The sequence below is a fragment of the Petromyzon marinus genome, assembly GCF_048934315.1.
Source record: "Petromyzon marinus isolate PM22_M1 ecotype Great Lakes invasive population chromosome 70 unlocalized genomic scaffold, UKy_Petmar_22M1.pri1.0 chr70_unloc.1, whole genome shotgun sequence".
NCBI lineage: Eukaryota > Metazoa > Chordata > Hyperoartia > Petromyzontiformes > Petromyzontidae > Petromyzon > Petromyzon marinus.
In genome coordinates this window covers 196508-212163 of record NW_027422603.1, presented here as the reverse complement: position 1 = coordinate 212163, position 15656 = coordinate 196508, and the positions used below count along the sequence as shown (strand labels likewise).

Genomic DNA, 15656 nt, shown 5'->3' with positions numbered 1-15656 from the left:
TGTGTCTCCCTTTGTCTCCCTTGTGTCTCCCTGTGTCTCCTTTGTGTCTGTGTCTCCCCTGTGTCTCCCTTGTGTCTCCCTGTGTCTCCCTTTGTCTCCCTTGTGTCTCCCTGTGTCTCCTTTGTGTCTGTGTCTCCCTTTGTCTCCCTTGTGTCTCCTTTGTGTCTGTGTCTCCCCTGTGTCTCTGTGTCTCCCCTGTGTCTCTGTGTCTCCCCTGTGTCTCTGTGTCTGTGTGTCTCTGTCTCTGTGTCTCACCTTGGCGTGTGCCGTGTCCGTGATGTACTAGTCTCCCTTCACTGTCTCTGTGTCTCTGTGTCTCCCTTCACTGTCTCTGTGTCTCTGTGTCTCCCTTCACTGTCTCTGTGTCTCTGTGTCTCTGTGTCTCCCTTCACTGTCTCTGTGTCTCTGTGTCTCTGTGTGTGTGTCTCTGTGTCTCTGTGTGTGTGTTTCTGTGTCTCTGTGTCTCTGTGTGTGTGTCTCTGTGTCTCTGTGTCTCTGTGTGTGTGTCTCTGTGTCTCTGTGTGTGTGTTTCTGTGTCTCTGTGTCTCTGTGTGTGTGTCTCTGTGTCTCTGTGTCTCTGTGTGTGTGTCTCTGTGTCTCACCTTGGTGTGTGCCGTGTCCGTGATGTATTGGTCTCCCTTCACTGTCTCTGTGTCTCTGTGTCTCTGTGTGTGTCTCTGTGTCTCTGTGTGTGTGTCTCTGTGTCTCTGTGTGTGTGTCTCTGTGTCTCTGTCTCACCTTGGTGTGTGCCGTGTCCGTGATGTACTGTCTCCCTTCACTGTCTCTGTGTCTGAGTGTGTATGTCTCTGTGTCTCTGTGTGTGTGTTTCTGTGTCTCTGTGTGTGTGTCTCTGTGTCTCTGTGTGTGTGTCACTGTGTCTCAGTGTCTCTGTGTGTCTCAGTGTGTCTCTGTGTGTCTCTGTGTGTCTCTGTGTGTGTGTCTCTGTGTGTGTGTCTCTGTGTCTCTGTGTGCGTGTCTCTGTGTCTCTGTGTGTGTGTCTCTGTGTCTCTGTGTGTGTCTCTGTGTGTGTGTCTCTGTGTGTGTGTCTCTGTGTCTCCGTGTCTCACCTTGGTTAGTGCCGTGTCCGTGATGTACTGGTCTCCCTTCACTGTCTCTGTGTCTCTGTGTGTGTGTCTCTGTGTGTGTGTCTCTGTGTCTGTGTGTATCTCTGTGTCTGTGTGTCTGTGTGTCTCTGTGTGTGTGTCTCTGTGTCCCACCTTGGTGTGTGCCGTGTCCGTGATGTAATGGTCTCCCTTCACTGTCTCTGTGTCTCTGTGTGTGTGTCTCTGTGTGTGTGTCTCTGTGTCTCTGTGTCTCACCTTGGTGTGTGCCGTGTCCGTGATGTACTGGTCTCCCTTCACTGTCTCTGTGTGTGTGTCTCTGTGTGTCTCTGTCTCTGTGTCTCTGTGTGTCTCTGTGTGTGTGTCTCTGTGTCTCTGTGTGTCTCTGTGTGTGTGTGTCTCTGTGTCTCTGTGTGTGTGTCTCTGTGTCTCTGTGTGTGTTTCTCTGTGTCTCTGTGTGTGTGTCTCTGTGTGTGTGTCTCTGTGTGTGTGTCTGTGTCTCCATGTCTGTGTGTGTGTCTCTGTGTCTCTGTGTGTGTGTCTCTGTGTCTCTGTGTGTCTGTGTGTGTCTCTGTGTCTCTGTGTGTGTGTCTCTGTGTCTCACCTTGGTGTGTGCCGTGTCCGTGATGTACTGGTCTCCCTTCACTGTCTCTGTGTCTCTGTGTGTGTGTCTCTGTGTGTGTGTCTCTGTGTCTCACCTTGGTGTGTGCCGTGTCCGTGATGTACTGGTCTCCCTTCACTGTCTCTGTGTGTCTCTGTGTGTGTGTCTCTGTGTCTCACCTTGGTGTGTGCCGTGTCCGTGATGTACTGGTCTCCCTTCACTGTATCTGTGTCTCTGTGTCTGTCTCTGTGTCTCTGTGTGTGTGTATCTGTGTCTCACCTTGGTGTGTGCCGTGTCCGTGATGTACTGGTCTCCCTTCACTGTCTCTGTGTCTCTCTGTGTGTGTGTCTCTGTGTCTCTGTGTCTCTGTGTGTGTCTCTGTGTCTCTGTCTGTATGTCTCTGTGTGTGTGTCTCTGTGTCTCTGTGTCTCACCTTGGTGTGTGCCGTGTCCGTGATGTACTGGTCTCCCTTCACTGTCTCTGTGTCTGTGTGTGTGTGTCTCTGTGTGTGTGTCTCTGTGTGTGTGTCTCTGTGTCCCACCTTGGTGTGTGCCGTGTCCGTGATGTACTGGTCTCCCTTCACTGTCTCTGTGTCTCTGTGTGTGTGTGTCTCTGTGTCTCTGTCTGTGTCTCTGTGTGTGTGTGTCTCACCTTGGTGTGTGCCGTGTCCGTGATGTACTGGTCTCCCTTCACTGTCTCTGTGTCTCTCTGTGTGTGTGTCTCTGTGTCTCTGTGTCTCACCTTGGTGTGTGCCGTGTCCGTGATGTACTGGTCTCCCTTCACTGTCTCTGTGTCTGTGTGTGTGTGTCTCTGTGTCTGTGTGTATCTCTGTGTCTCTGTGTCTCTGTGTCTCACCTTGGTGTGTGCCGTGTCCGTGATGTACTGGTCTCCCTTCACTGTCTCTGTGTCTCTGTGTGTGTGTCTCTGTGTCTCACCTTGGTGTGTGCCGTGTCCGTGATGTACTGGTCTCCCTTCACTGTCTCTGTGTCTCTGTGTCTCTGTGTGTGTGTCTCTGTGTCCCACCTTGGTGTGTGCCGTGTCCGTGATGTACTGTCTCCCTTCACTGTCTCTGTGTGTGTGTCTCTGTGTGTGTGTCTCTGTGTCTCTGTCTCACCTTGGTGTGTGCCGTGTCCGTGATGTACTGGTCTCCCTTCACTGTCTCTGTGTCTCTGTGTGTGTCTCTGTGTCTCTGTGTGTGTGTCTCTGTGTCTCACCTTGGTGTGTGCCGTGTCCGTGATGTACTGGTCTCCCTTCACTGTCTCTGTGTCTCTGTGTCTCTGTGTGTGTGTCTCTGTGTCCCACCTTGGTGTGTGCCGTGTCCGTGATGTACTGTCTCCCTTCACTGTCTCTGTGTGTGTGTCTCTGTGTGTGTGTCTCTGTGTCTCTGTCTCACCTTGGTGTGTGCCGTGTCCGTGATGTACTGGTCTCCCTTCACTGTCTCTGTGTCTCTGTGTGTGTGTGTCTCTGTGTCTCTGTGTGTGTGTGTCTCTGTGTCTCACCTTGGTGTGTGCCGTGTCCGTGATGTACTGGTCTCCCTTCACTGTCTCTGTGTCTCTGTGTGTGTCTCTGTGTGTGTGTCTCTGTGTCTCACCTTGGTGTGTGCCGTGTCCGTGATGTACTGGTCTCCCTTCACCGTCTCTGTGTCTCTGTGTGTCTCTGTGTGTGTGTCTCTGTGTCTCTGTGTGTGTCTCTGTGTCTCTGTGTGTGTGTGTCTCACCTTGGTGTGTGCCGTGTCCGTGATGTACTGGTCTCCCTTCACTGTCTCTGTGTGTGTGTCTCTGTGTCTCTGTGTCTCTGTGTCTCTGTCTCACCTTGGTGTGTGCCGTGTCCGTGATGTACTGGTCTCCCTTCACTGTCTCTGTGTGTGTCTCTGTGTCTCTGTGTGTGTGTCTCTGTGTCTCACCTTGGTGTGTGCCGTGTCCGTGATGTACTGGTCTCCCTTCACTGTCTCTGTGTCTGTGTGTGTGTCTCTGTGTGTGTGTCTCTGTGTCTCACCTTGGTGTGTGCCGTGTCCGTGATGTACTGGTCTCCCTTCACTGTATCTGTGTCTCTGTGTCTCTGTGTGTGTCTCTGTGTCTCTGTGTGTGTCTCTGTGTGTGTGTCTCTGTGTGTGTCTCTGTCTCACCTTGGTGTGTGCCGTGTCCGTGATGTACTGGTCTCCCTTCACTGTCTCTGTGTCTGTGTGTGTGTCTCTGTGTCTCTGTGTGTGTCTCTGTGTCTCTGTGTGTGTCTCTGTGTGTGTGTCTCTGTGTGTGTGTCTCTGTGTCTCTGTGTGTGTGTGTCTCTGTGTCTCACCTTGGTGTGTGCCGTGTCCGTGATGTACTGGTCTCCCTTCACTGTCTCTGTGTCTGTGTGTGTGTGTCTCTGTGTGTGTGTCTCTGTGTCTCTGTGTCTCACCTTGGTGTGTGCCGTGTCCGTGATGTACTGGTCTCCCTTCACTGTCTCTGTGTCTCTGTGTGTGTGTGTCTCTGTGTCTCTGTGTGTGTGTCTCTGTGTGTGTGTCTCTGTGTCTCTGTGTCTCACCTTGGTGTGTGCCGTGTCCGTGATGTACTGGTCTCCCTTCACTGTCTCTGTGTGTGTGTCTCTGTGTGTGTGTCTCTGTGTCTCTGTGTGTGTGTCTCTGTGTCTCTGTGTGTGTGTCTCTGTGTCTCACCTTGGTGTGTGCCGTGTCCGTGATGTACTGGTCTCCCTTCACCGTCTCTGTGTCTCTGTGTGTCTCTGTGTGTGTGTCTCTGTGTCTCTGTGTCTCTGTGTGTGTCTCTGTGTCTCTGTGTGTGTGTCTCTGTGTCTCACCTTGGTGTGTGCCGTGTCCGTGATGTACTGGTCTCCCTTCACTGTCTCTGTGTGTGTGTCTCTGTGTCTCTGTGTCTCTGTGTCTCTGTCTCACCTTGGTGTGTGCCGTGTCCGTGATGTACTGTCTCCCTTCACTGTCTCTGTGTCTCTGTGTGTGTCTGTTTCTCTGTGTGTGTCTCTGTGTCTCTGTGTGTGTCTGTGTGTGTCTCTGTGTCTCTGTGTGTGTCTCTGTGTCTCTGTCTCACCTTGGTGTGTGCCGTGTCCGTGATGTACTGGTCTCCCTTCACTGTCTCTGTGTCTCTGTGTGTGTCTCTGTGTGTGTGTCTCTGTGTCTCACCTTGGTGTGTGCCGTGTCCGTGATGTACTGGTCTCCCTTCACTGTCTCTGTGTCTCTGTGTGTGTGTCTCTGTGTCTCTGTGTGTGTGTCTCTGTGTCTCTGTGTGTGTGTGTCTCTGTGTCTCACCTTGGTGTGTGCCGTGTCCGTGATGTACTGGTCTCCCTTCACTGTCTCTGTGTGTGTGTCTCTGTGTCTCTGTCTCACCTTGGTGTGTGCCGTGTCCGTGATGTACTGGTCTCCCTTCACTGTCTCTGTGTCTGTGTGTGTCTCTGTGTCTCTGTGTGTGTGTCTCTGTGTCTCACCTTGGTGTGTGCCGTGTCCGTGATGTACTGGTCTCCCTTCACTGTCTCTGTGTCTCTGTGTGTGTGTTTCTGTGTGTGTGTCTCTGTGTCTGTGTGTGTGTGTCTCTGTGTCTGTGTGTCTGTGTGTCTCTGTGTCTCACCTTGGTGTGTGCCGTGTCCGTGATGTACTGGTCTCCCTTCACTGTCTCTGTGTCTCTGTGTGTGTGTCTCTGTGTGTGTGTCTCTGTGTCTCTGTGTGTGTCTCTGTGTCTCTGTGTGTCTGTGTGTGTGTCTCTGTGTCTGTGTCTCTGTGTGTCTCTGTGTCTCACCTTGGTGTGTGCCGTGTCCGTGATGTACTGGTCTCCCTTCACTGTCTCTGTGTGTGTGTCTCTGTGTCTCTGTCTCACCTTGGTGTGTGCCGTGTCCGTGATGTACTGGTCTCCCTTCACTGTCTCTGTGTCTCTGTGTGTGTGTCTCTGTGTGTGTGTCTCTGTGTCTCTGTGTGTGTCTCTGTGTCTCTGTGTGTCTGTGTGTGTGTCTCTGTGTCTGTGTCTCTGTGTGTCTCTGTGTCTCACCTTGGTGTGTGCCGTGTCCGTGATGTACTGGTCTCCCTTCACTGTCTCTGTGTGTGTGTCTCTGTGTCTCTGTCTCACCTTGGTGTGTGCCGTGTCCGTGATGTACTGGTCTCCCTTCACTGTCTCTGTGTCTCTGTGTGTGTGTCTCTGTGTGTGTGTCTCTGTGTCTCACCTTGGTGTGTGCCGTGTCCGTGATGTACTGGTCTCCCTTCACCGTCTCTGTGTGTGTGTCTCTGTGTGTCTCTGTCTCTGTGTGTGTGTCTCTGTGTGTGTGTCTCTGTGTCTCTGTGTCTCACCTTGGTGTGTGCCGTGTCCGTGATGTACTGGTCTCCCTTCACCGTCTCCGCCACAGGGAAGCCGTCCCGGTCCAGCACCTTGGCCTGAGCACTCCCGGACACCACGAGGATTTTGTCTCCGGACAAATTGAAGGAGACGGACTTGAGCTGGTGGCTACGGGAGACACGGGGGAGAGACACGGGGGGGAGACACGGGGGGGAGACACGGGGGGGAGACACGGGGGGGAGACACGGGGGTGAGACACGGGGAGACACGGGGGTGAGACACGGGGGGAGAGACACGGAGGGAGGGACACGGGGGAGACACACGGGGAGACACGGGGAGACACGGGGGAGAGACACGGGGGTGAGACACGGGGGAGAGACACGGGGGTGAGACACGGGGGAGAGACACGGGGGAGACACGGGGGTGAGACACGGGGGTGAGACACGGGGGTGAGACACGGGGGAGAGACACGGGGGAGACACACAGGGAGACACGGGGGAGAGACACGGGGAGACACGGGGGAGAGACACGGGGGGGAGACACGGGAGGGAGACACTGAGTAGGAGACACTGAGTTGGAGACACTGAGTTGGAGACACTGAGTTGGAGACACTGAGTAGGAGACACTGAGTTGGAGACACGGGAGGGAGACACTGAGTTGGAGACACTGAGTAGGAGACACTGAGTTGGAGACACTGAGTTGGAGACACTGAGTAGGAGACACTGAGTTGGAGACACTGAGTTGGAGACACTGAGTAGGAGACACTGAGTAGGAGACACTGAGTAGGAGACACTGAGTTGGAGACACTGAGTTGGAGACACTGAGTAGGAGACACTGAGTAGGAGACACTGAGTAGGAGACACTGAGTTGGAGACACTGAGTAGGAGACACTGAGTTGGAGACACTGAGTTGGAGACACTGAGTTGGAGACACTGAGTTGGAGACACTGAGTAGGAGACACTGAGTAGGAGACACTGAGTAGAAGACACTGAGTTGGAGACACTGAGTTGGAGACACTGAGTAGGAGACACTGAGTAGGAGACACTTAGTTGGAGACACTGAGTTGGAGACACTGAGTTGGAGACACTGAGTTGGAGACACTGAGTTGGAGACACTGAGTTGGAGACACTGAGTAGGAGACACTGAGTAGGAGACACTGAGTAGGAGACACTGAGTTGGAGACACTGAGTAGGAGACACTGAGTTGGAGACACTGAGTAGGAGACACTGAGTTGGAGACACTGAGTAGGAGGCACTGAGTAGGAGACACTGAGTAGGAGACACTGAGTTGGAGACACTGAGTAGGAGACACTGAGTAGGAGACACTGAGTTGGAGACACTGAGTTGGAGACACTGAGTTGGAGACACTGAGTAGGAGACACTGAGTTGGAGACACTGAGTTGGAGACACTGAGTAGGAGACACTGAGTAGGAGACACTGAGTAGGAGACACTGAGTTGGAGACACTGAGTAGGAGACACTGAGTTGGAGACACTGAGTAGGAGACACTGAGTAGGAGACACTGAGTTGGAGACACTGAGTAGGAGACACTGAGTAGGAGACAGAGTAGGAGACACTGAGTAGGAGACACTGAGTTGGAGACACTGAGTTGGAGACACTGAGTTGGAGACACTGAGTAGGAGACACTGAGTTAGAGACACTGAGTAGGAGACACTGAGTTGGAGACACTGAGTTGGAGACACTGAGTAGGAGACACTGAGTTGGAGACACTGAGTAGGAAACACTGAGTAGGAGACACTGAGTAGGAGACACTTAGTTGGAGACACTGAGTAGGAGACACTGAGTTGGAGACACTGAGTTGGAGACACTGAGTAGGAGACACTGAGTAGGAGACACTGAGTTGGAGACACTGAGTTGGAGACACTGAGTAGGAGACACTGAGTAGGAGACACTGAGTAGGAGACACTGAGTTGGAGACACTGAGTTGGAGACACTGAGTAGGAGACACTGAGTAGGAGACACTGAGTAGGAGACACTGAGTTGGAGACACTGAGTAGGAGACACTGAGTTGGAGACACTGAGTAGGAGACACTGAGTAGGAGACACTGAGTTGGAGACACTGAGTAGGAGACACTGAGTTGGAGACACTGAGTAGGAGACACTGAGTAGGAGACACTGAGTAGGAGACACTGAGTAGGAGACACTGAGTAGGAGACACTGAGTTGGAGACACCGAGTTGGAGACACTGAGTTGGAGACACTGAGTAGGAGACACTGAGTTGGAGACACTGAGTTGGAGACACTGAGTAGGAGACACTGAGTTGGAGACACTGAGTAGGAGACACTGAGTAGGAGACACTGAGTTGGAGACACTGAGTAGGAGACACTGAGTTGGAGACACTGAGTTGGAGACACTGAGTAGGAGACACTGAGTTGAGACACTGAGTTGGAGACACTGAGTAGGAGACACTGAGTAGGAGACACTGAGTAGGAGACACTGAGTAGGAGACACTGAGTAGGAGATACTGAGTAGGAGACACTGAGTAGGAGACACTGAGTTGGAGACACTGAGTTGGAGACACTGAGTAGGAGACACTGAGTAGGAGACACTGAGTAGGAGACACTGAGTTGGAGACACTGAGTAGGAGACACTGAGTAGGAGATACTGAGTAGGAGACACTGAGTAGGAGACACTGAGTTGGAGACACCGAGTTGTAGACACTGAGTTGGAGACACTGAGTAGGAGACACTGAGTAGGAGACACTGAGTAGGAGACACTGAGTTGGAGACACTGAGTTGGAGACACGGGAGGGAGACACTGAGTTGGAGACACTGAGTTGGAGACACTGAGTTGGAGACACTGAGTAGGAGACACTGAGTTGGAGACACTGAGTTGGAGACACTGAGTAGGAGACACTGAGTAGGAGACACTGAGTTGGAGACACTGTGTTGGAGACACTGAATTGGAGACACTGAGTTGGAGACACTGAGTAGGAGACACTGAGTTGGAGACACTGAGTTGGAGACACTGAGTAGGAGACACTGAGTTGGAGACACTGAGTAGGAGACACCGAGTTGGAGACACGGGAGGGAGACACTGAGTAGGAGACACTGAGTTGGAGACACTGAGTTGGAGACACTGAGTAGGAGACACTGAGTTGGAGACACTGAGTTGGAGACACTGAGTTGGAGACACCGAGTTGGAGACACTGAGTTGGAGACACTGAGTTGGAGACACTGAGTTGAGACACTGAGTTGGAGACACAGAGTTGGAGACACTGAGTTGGAGACACTGAGTAGGAGACACTGAGTAGGAGACACTGAGTAGGAGACACTGAGTAGGAGACACTGAGTTGGAGACACTGAGTTGGAGACACTGAGTAGGAGACACTGAGTTGGAGACACTGAGTTGGAGACACTGAGTTGGAGACACCGAGTTGGAGACACTGAGTTGGAGACACTGAGTTGGAGACACTGAGTTGAGACACTGAGTTGGAGACACAGAGTTGGAGACACTGAGTTGGAGACACTGAGTAGGAGACACTGAGTAGGAGACACTGAGTAGGAGACACTGAGTAGGAGACACTGAGTTGGAGACACGGGAGGGAGACACTGAGTTGGAGACACTGAGTTGGAGACACTGAGTTGGAGACACTGAGTAGGAGACACTGAGTTGGAGACACTGAGTTGGAGACACTGAGTAGGAGACACTGAGTAGGAGACACTGAGTTGGAGACACTGTGTTGGAGACACTGAATTGGAGACACTGAGTTGGAGACACTGAGTAGGAGACACTGAGTTGGAGACACTGAGTTGGAGACACTGAGTAGGAGACACTGAGTTGGAGACACTGAGTAGGAGACACCGAGTTGGAGACACGGGAGGGAGACACTGAGTAGGAGACACTGAGTTGGAGACACTGAGTTGGAGACACTGAGTTGGAGACACTGAGTTGGAGACACTGAGTTGGAGACACCGAGTTGGAGACACTGAGTTGGAGACACTGAGTTGGAGACACTGAGTTGAGACACTGAGTTGGAGACACAGAGTTGGAGACACTGAGTTGGAGACACTGAGTAGGAGACACTGAGTAGGAGACACTGAGTAGGAGACACTGAGTAGGAGACACTGAGTTGGAGACACTGAGTTGGAGACACTGAGTAGGAGACACTGAGTTGGAGACACTGAGTTGGAGACACTGAGTTGGAGACACCGAGTTGGAGACACTGAGTTGGAGACACTGAGTTGGAGACACTGAGTTGAGACACTGAGTTGGAGACACAGAGTTGGAGACACTGAGTTGGAGACACTGAGTAGGAGACACTGAGTAGGAGACACTGAGTAGGAGACACTGAGTAGGAGACACTGAGTAGGAGACACTGAGTTGGAGACACTGAGTAGGAGACACAGAGTTGGAGACACTGAGTAGGAGACACTGAGTAGGAGACACTGAGTTGGAGACACTGAGTAGGAGACACTGAGTTGGAGACACTGAGTAGGAGACACTGAGTTGGAGACACAGAGTTGGAGACACTGAGTAGGAGACACTGAGTAGGAGACACTGAGTTGGAGACACTGAGTTGGAGACACTGAGTTGGAGACACCGAGTTGGAGACACTGAGTTGGAGACACTGAGTAGGAGACACGGGGGAGAGACACTGAGTAGGAGACACTGAGTTGGAGACACTGAGTAGGAGACACTGAGTAGGAGACACTGAGTTGGAGACACTGAGTAGGAGACACTGAGTAGGAGACACTGAGTAGGAGACACTGAGTAGGAGACACTGAGTTGGAGACACTGAGTTGGAGACATTGAGTAGGAGACACCGAGTTGGAGACACTGAGTAGGAGACACTGAGTTGAGACACTGAGTAGGAGACACTGAGTAGGAGACGCTGAGTTGGAGACACTGAGTAGGAGACACTGAGTAGGAGACACTGAGTAGGAGACACTGAGTTGGAGACACTGAGTAGGAGACACTGAGTTGGAGACACTGAGTAGGAGACACTGAGTAGGAGACACTGAGTAGGAGACACTGAGTTGAGACACTGAGTAGGAGACACTGAGTAGGAGACACTGAGTTGGAGACACTGAGTAGGAGACACTGAGTTGGAGACACTGAGTAGGAGACACTGAGTTGGAGACACTGAGTTGAGACACTGAGTAGGAGACACTGAGTAGGAGACACTGAGTAGGAGACACTGAGTTGAGACACTGAGTAGGAGACACTGAGTAGGAGACACTGAGTAGGAGACACTGAGTAGGAGACACTGAGTTGAGACACTGAGTAGGAGACACTGAGTAGGAGACACTGAGTTGGAGACACTGAGTAGGAGACACTGAGTTGAGACACTGAGTAGGAGACACTGAGTAGGAGACACTGAGTTGGAGACACTGAGTAGGAGACACTGAGTTGGAGACACTGAGTTGGAGACACTGAGTTGGAGACACTGAGTTGGAGACACTGAGTAGGAGACACTGAGTAGGAGACACTGAGTAGGAGACACTGAGTAGGAGACACTGAGTTGGAGACACTGAGTTGGAGACACTGAGTAGGAGACACTGAGTTGGAGACACTGAGTTGGAGACACTGAGTTGGAGACACCGAGTTGGAGACACTGAGTTGGAGACACTGAGTTGGAGACACTGAGTTGAGACACTGAGTTGGAGACACAGAGTTGGAGACACTGAGTTGGAGACACTGAGTAGGAGACACTGAGTAGGAGACACTGAGTAGGAGACACTGAGTAGGAGACACTGAGTTGGAGACACGGGAGGGAGACACTGAGTTGGAGACACTGAGTTGGAGACACTGAGTTGGAGACACTGAGTAGGAGACACTGAGTTGGAGACACTGAGTTGGAGACACTGAGTAGGAGACACTGAGTAGGAGACACTGAGTTGGAGACACTGTGTTGGAGACACTGAATTGGAGACACTGAGTTGGAGACACTGAGTAGGAGACACTGAGTTGGAGACACTGAGTTGGAGACACTGAGTAGGAGACACTGAGTTGGAGACACTGAGTAGGAGACACCGAGTTGGAGACACGGGAGGGAGACACTGAGTAGGAGACACTGAGTTGGAGACACTGAGTTGGAGACACTGAGTAGGAGACACTGAGTTGGAGACACTGAGTTGGAGACACTGAGTTGGAGACACCGAGTTGGAGACACTGAGTTGGAGACACTGAGTTGGAGACACTGAGTTGAGACACTGAGTTGGAGACACAGAGTTGGAGACACTGAGTTGGAGACACTGAGTAGGAGACACTGAGTAGGAGACACTGAGTAGGAGACACTGAGTAGGAGACACTGAGTTGGAGACACTGAGTTGGAGACACTGAGTAGGAGACACTGAGTAGGAGACACTGAGTTGGAGACACTGAGTAGGAGACACTGAGTTGGAGACACTGAGTAGGAGACACTGAGTTGGAGACACAGAGTTGGAGACACTGAGTAGGAGACACTGAGTAGGAGACACTGAGTTGGAGACACTGAGTTGGAGACACTGAGTTGGAGACACCGAGTTGGAGACACTGAGTTGGAGACACTGAGTAGGAGACACGGGGGAGAGACACTGAGTAGGAGACACTGAGTTGGAGACACTGAGTAGGAGACACTGAGTAGGAGACACTGAGTTGGAGACACTGAGTAGGAGACACTGAGTAGGAGACACTGAGTAGGAGACACTGAGTAGGAGACACTGAGTTGGAGACACTGAGTTGGAGACATTGAGTAGGAGACACCGAGTTGGAGACACTGAGTAGGAGACACTGAGTTGAGACACTGAGTAGGAGACACTGAGTAGGAGACGCTGAGTTGGAGACACTGAGTAGGAGACACTGAGTAGGAGACACTGAGTAGGAGACACTGAGTTGGAGACACTGAGTAGGAGACACTGAGTTGGAGACACTGAGTAGGAGACACTGAGTAGGAGACACTGAGTAGGAGACACTGAGTTGAGACACTGAGTAGGAGACACTGAGTAGGAGACACTGAGTTGGAGACACTGAGTAGGAGACACTGAGTTGGAGACACTGAGTAGGAGACACTGAGTTGGAGACACTGAGTTGAGACACTGAGTAGGAGACACTGAGTAGGAGACACTGAGTAGGAGACACTGAGTTGAGACACTGAGTAGGAGACACTGAGTAGGAGACACTGAGTAGGAGACACTGAGTTGGAGACACTGAGTAGGAGACACTGAGTAGGAGACACTGAGTAGGAGACACTGAGTTGAGACACTGAGTAGGAGACACTGAGTAGGAGACACTGAGTAGGAGACACTGAGTAGGAGACACTGAGTTGAGACACTGAGTAGGAGACACTGAGTAGGAGACGCTGAGTTGGAGACACTGAGTAGGAGACACTGAGTAGGAGACACTGAGTAGGAGACACTGAGTTGGAGACACTGAGTAGGAGACACTGAGTTGGAGACACTGAGTAGGAGACACTGAGTAGGAGACACTGAGTAGGAGACACCGAGTTGGAGACACCGAGTTGGAGACACTGAGTTGGAGACACAGAGTTGGAGACACAGAGTCTCGTGCACGCCTCCCCCCCTCCCCCCCCCCCCCGTGTCTCCCTCCTGTCTCCTCCCATCTCAGCGGCCCTCCCCGGGGTCCCGTCGGTGCGTGCCCGCACCACTCGCAGGGCGAGATGGTGCGGAAGGCGTGGAGCTGCCCGTCCATGCCGGCGAAGTCCCACAGCTTGAGCTGAAAGTCGCTGCCGGCGGACAGAACTCGTGCTCCTGATGGGTCGATGGCCAGGGCTGTGACGGGCTTACAGCTGTGACGTAGAGACACCTCGTGGGACACGGGGAGACACGGGGCCTAGCACGGGGAGACAGAGACACAGAGACACCTTGTGAGACACGGGGCCTAGCACGGGGAGACACACAGAGACACAGAGACACAGAGACACCTCGTGGGACACGGGGACAGAACTCGTGCTCCTGATGGGTCGATGGCCAGGGCTGTGACGGGCTTACAGCTGTGACGTAGAGACACCTCGTGGGACACGGGGAGACACGGCGCCTAGCAGGGAGAGACACAGAGACACAGAGACACCTCGTGGGACACGGGGAGACACGGGGCCTAGCAGGGAGAGACACACAGAGACACAGAGACACAGAGACACCTCGTGGGACACGGGGACAGAACTCGTGCTCCTGATGGGTCGATGGCCAGGGCTGTGACGGGCTTACAGCTGTGACGTAGAGACACCTCGTGGGACACGGGGAGACACGGGGCCTAGCAGGGAGAGACACACAGAGACACAGAGACACAGAGACACCTCGTGGGACACGGGGAGACACGGGGCCTAGCAGAGAGACACAGAGACACAGAGACACACACAGAGACACCTCGTGGGACACGGGGACAGAACTCGTGCTCCTGATGGGTCGATGGCCAGGGCTGTGACGGGCTTACAGCTGTGACGTAGAGACACCTCGTGGGACACGGGGAGACACGGGGCCTAGCAGAGAGACACAGAGACACAGAGACACAGAGACACCTCGTGAGACACGGGGACAGAACTCGTGCTCCTGATGGGTCGATGGCCAGGGCTGTGACGGGCTTACAGCTGTGACGTAGAGACACCTCGTGGGACACGGGGAGACACGGGGCCTAGCACGGGGAGACACAGAGACACAGAGACACCTCGTGGGACACGGGGAGACACGGGGCCTAGCAGGGAGACACAGAGACACAGAGACACAGAGACACCTCGTGGGACACGGGGACAGAACTCGTGCTCCTGATGGGTCGATGGCCAGGGCTGTGACGGGCTTACAGCTGTGACGTAGAGACACCTCGTGGGACACGGGGAGACACGGGGCCTAGCAGGGAGACAGAGACACGGGGACAGAGAGACACCTCGTGAGACACGGGGACAGAACTCGTGCTCCTGATGGGTCGATGGCCAGGGCTGTGACGGGCTTACAGCTGTGACGTAGAGACACCTCGTGGGACACGGGGAGACACGGGGCCTAGCACGGAGACACAGAGACACACAGAGACACGGGGACACACAGAGACATAGAGACACCTCGTGAGACACGGGGAGACACGGGGCCTAGCAGGGAGACACACAGAGACACACAGAGACACGGGGACACACAGAGACATAGAGACACCTCGTGGGACACGGGGAGACACGGGGCCTAGCAGGGAGAGACACGGAGACACGGAGACACACAGAGACACAGAGACACAGAGACACCTCGTGAGACACGGGGAGACACGGGGCCTAGCAGGGAGAGACACAGAGACACAGAGACACACAGAGACACAGAGACACAGAGACACCTCGTGAGACACGGGGAGACACGGGGCCTAGCAGGGAGACACACGGAGACACAGAGACACCTCGTGAGACACGGGGAGACACGGGGCCTAGCAGGGAGACACACAGAGACACAGAGACACAGAGACACCTCGTGAGACACGGTGAGACACGGGGCCTAGCACGGAGACACAGAGACACAGAGACACAGAGACACCTCGTGGGACACGGGGAGACACGGGGCCTAGCAGGGAGACACACAGAGACACAGAGACACAGAGACACCTCGTGAGACACGGGGAGACACGGGGCCTAGCACGGAGACACAGAGACACAGAGACACACGGAGACACACGGAGACACCTCGTGGGACACGGGGAGACACGGGGCCTAGCACGGAGACACAGAGACACACGGGGACACAGAGACACCTCGTGAGACACGGGGAGACACGGGGCCTAGCAGGGAGAGACACAGA

General features: G+C 53.4%; 1 pseudogene; it reads right to left on the bottom strand.

Annotated features, from left to right (window-relative positions):
- Positions 1-15656, bottom strand: part of LOC142908093 (WD repeat-containing protein 70-like) — a 104745-nt pseudogene that overhangs the window by 65075 nt on the left and 24014 nt on the right.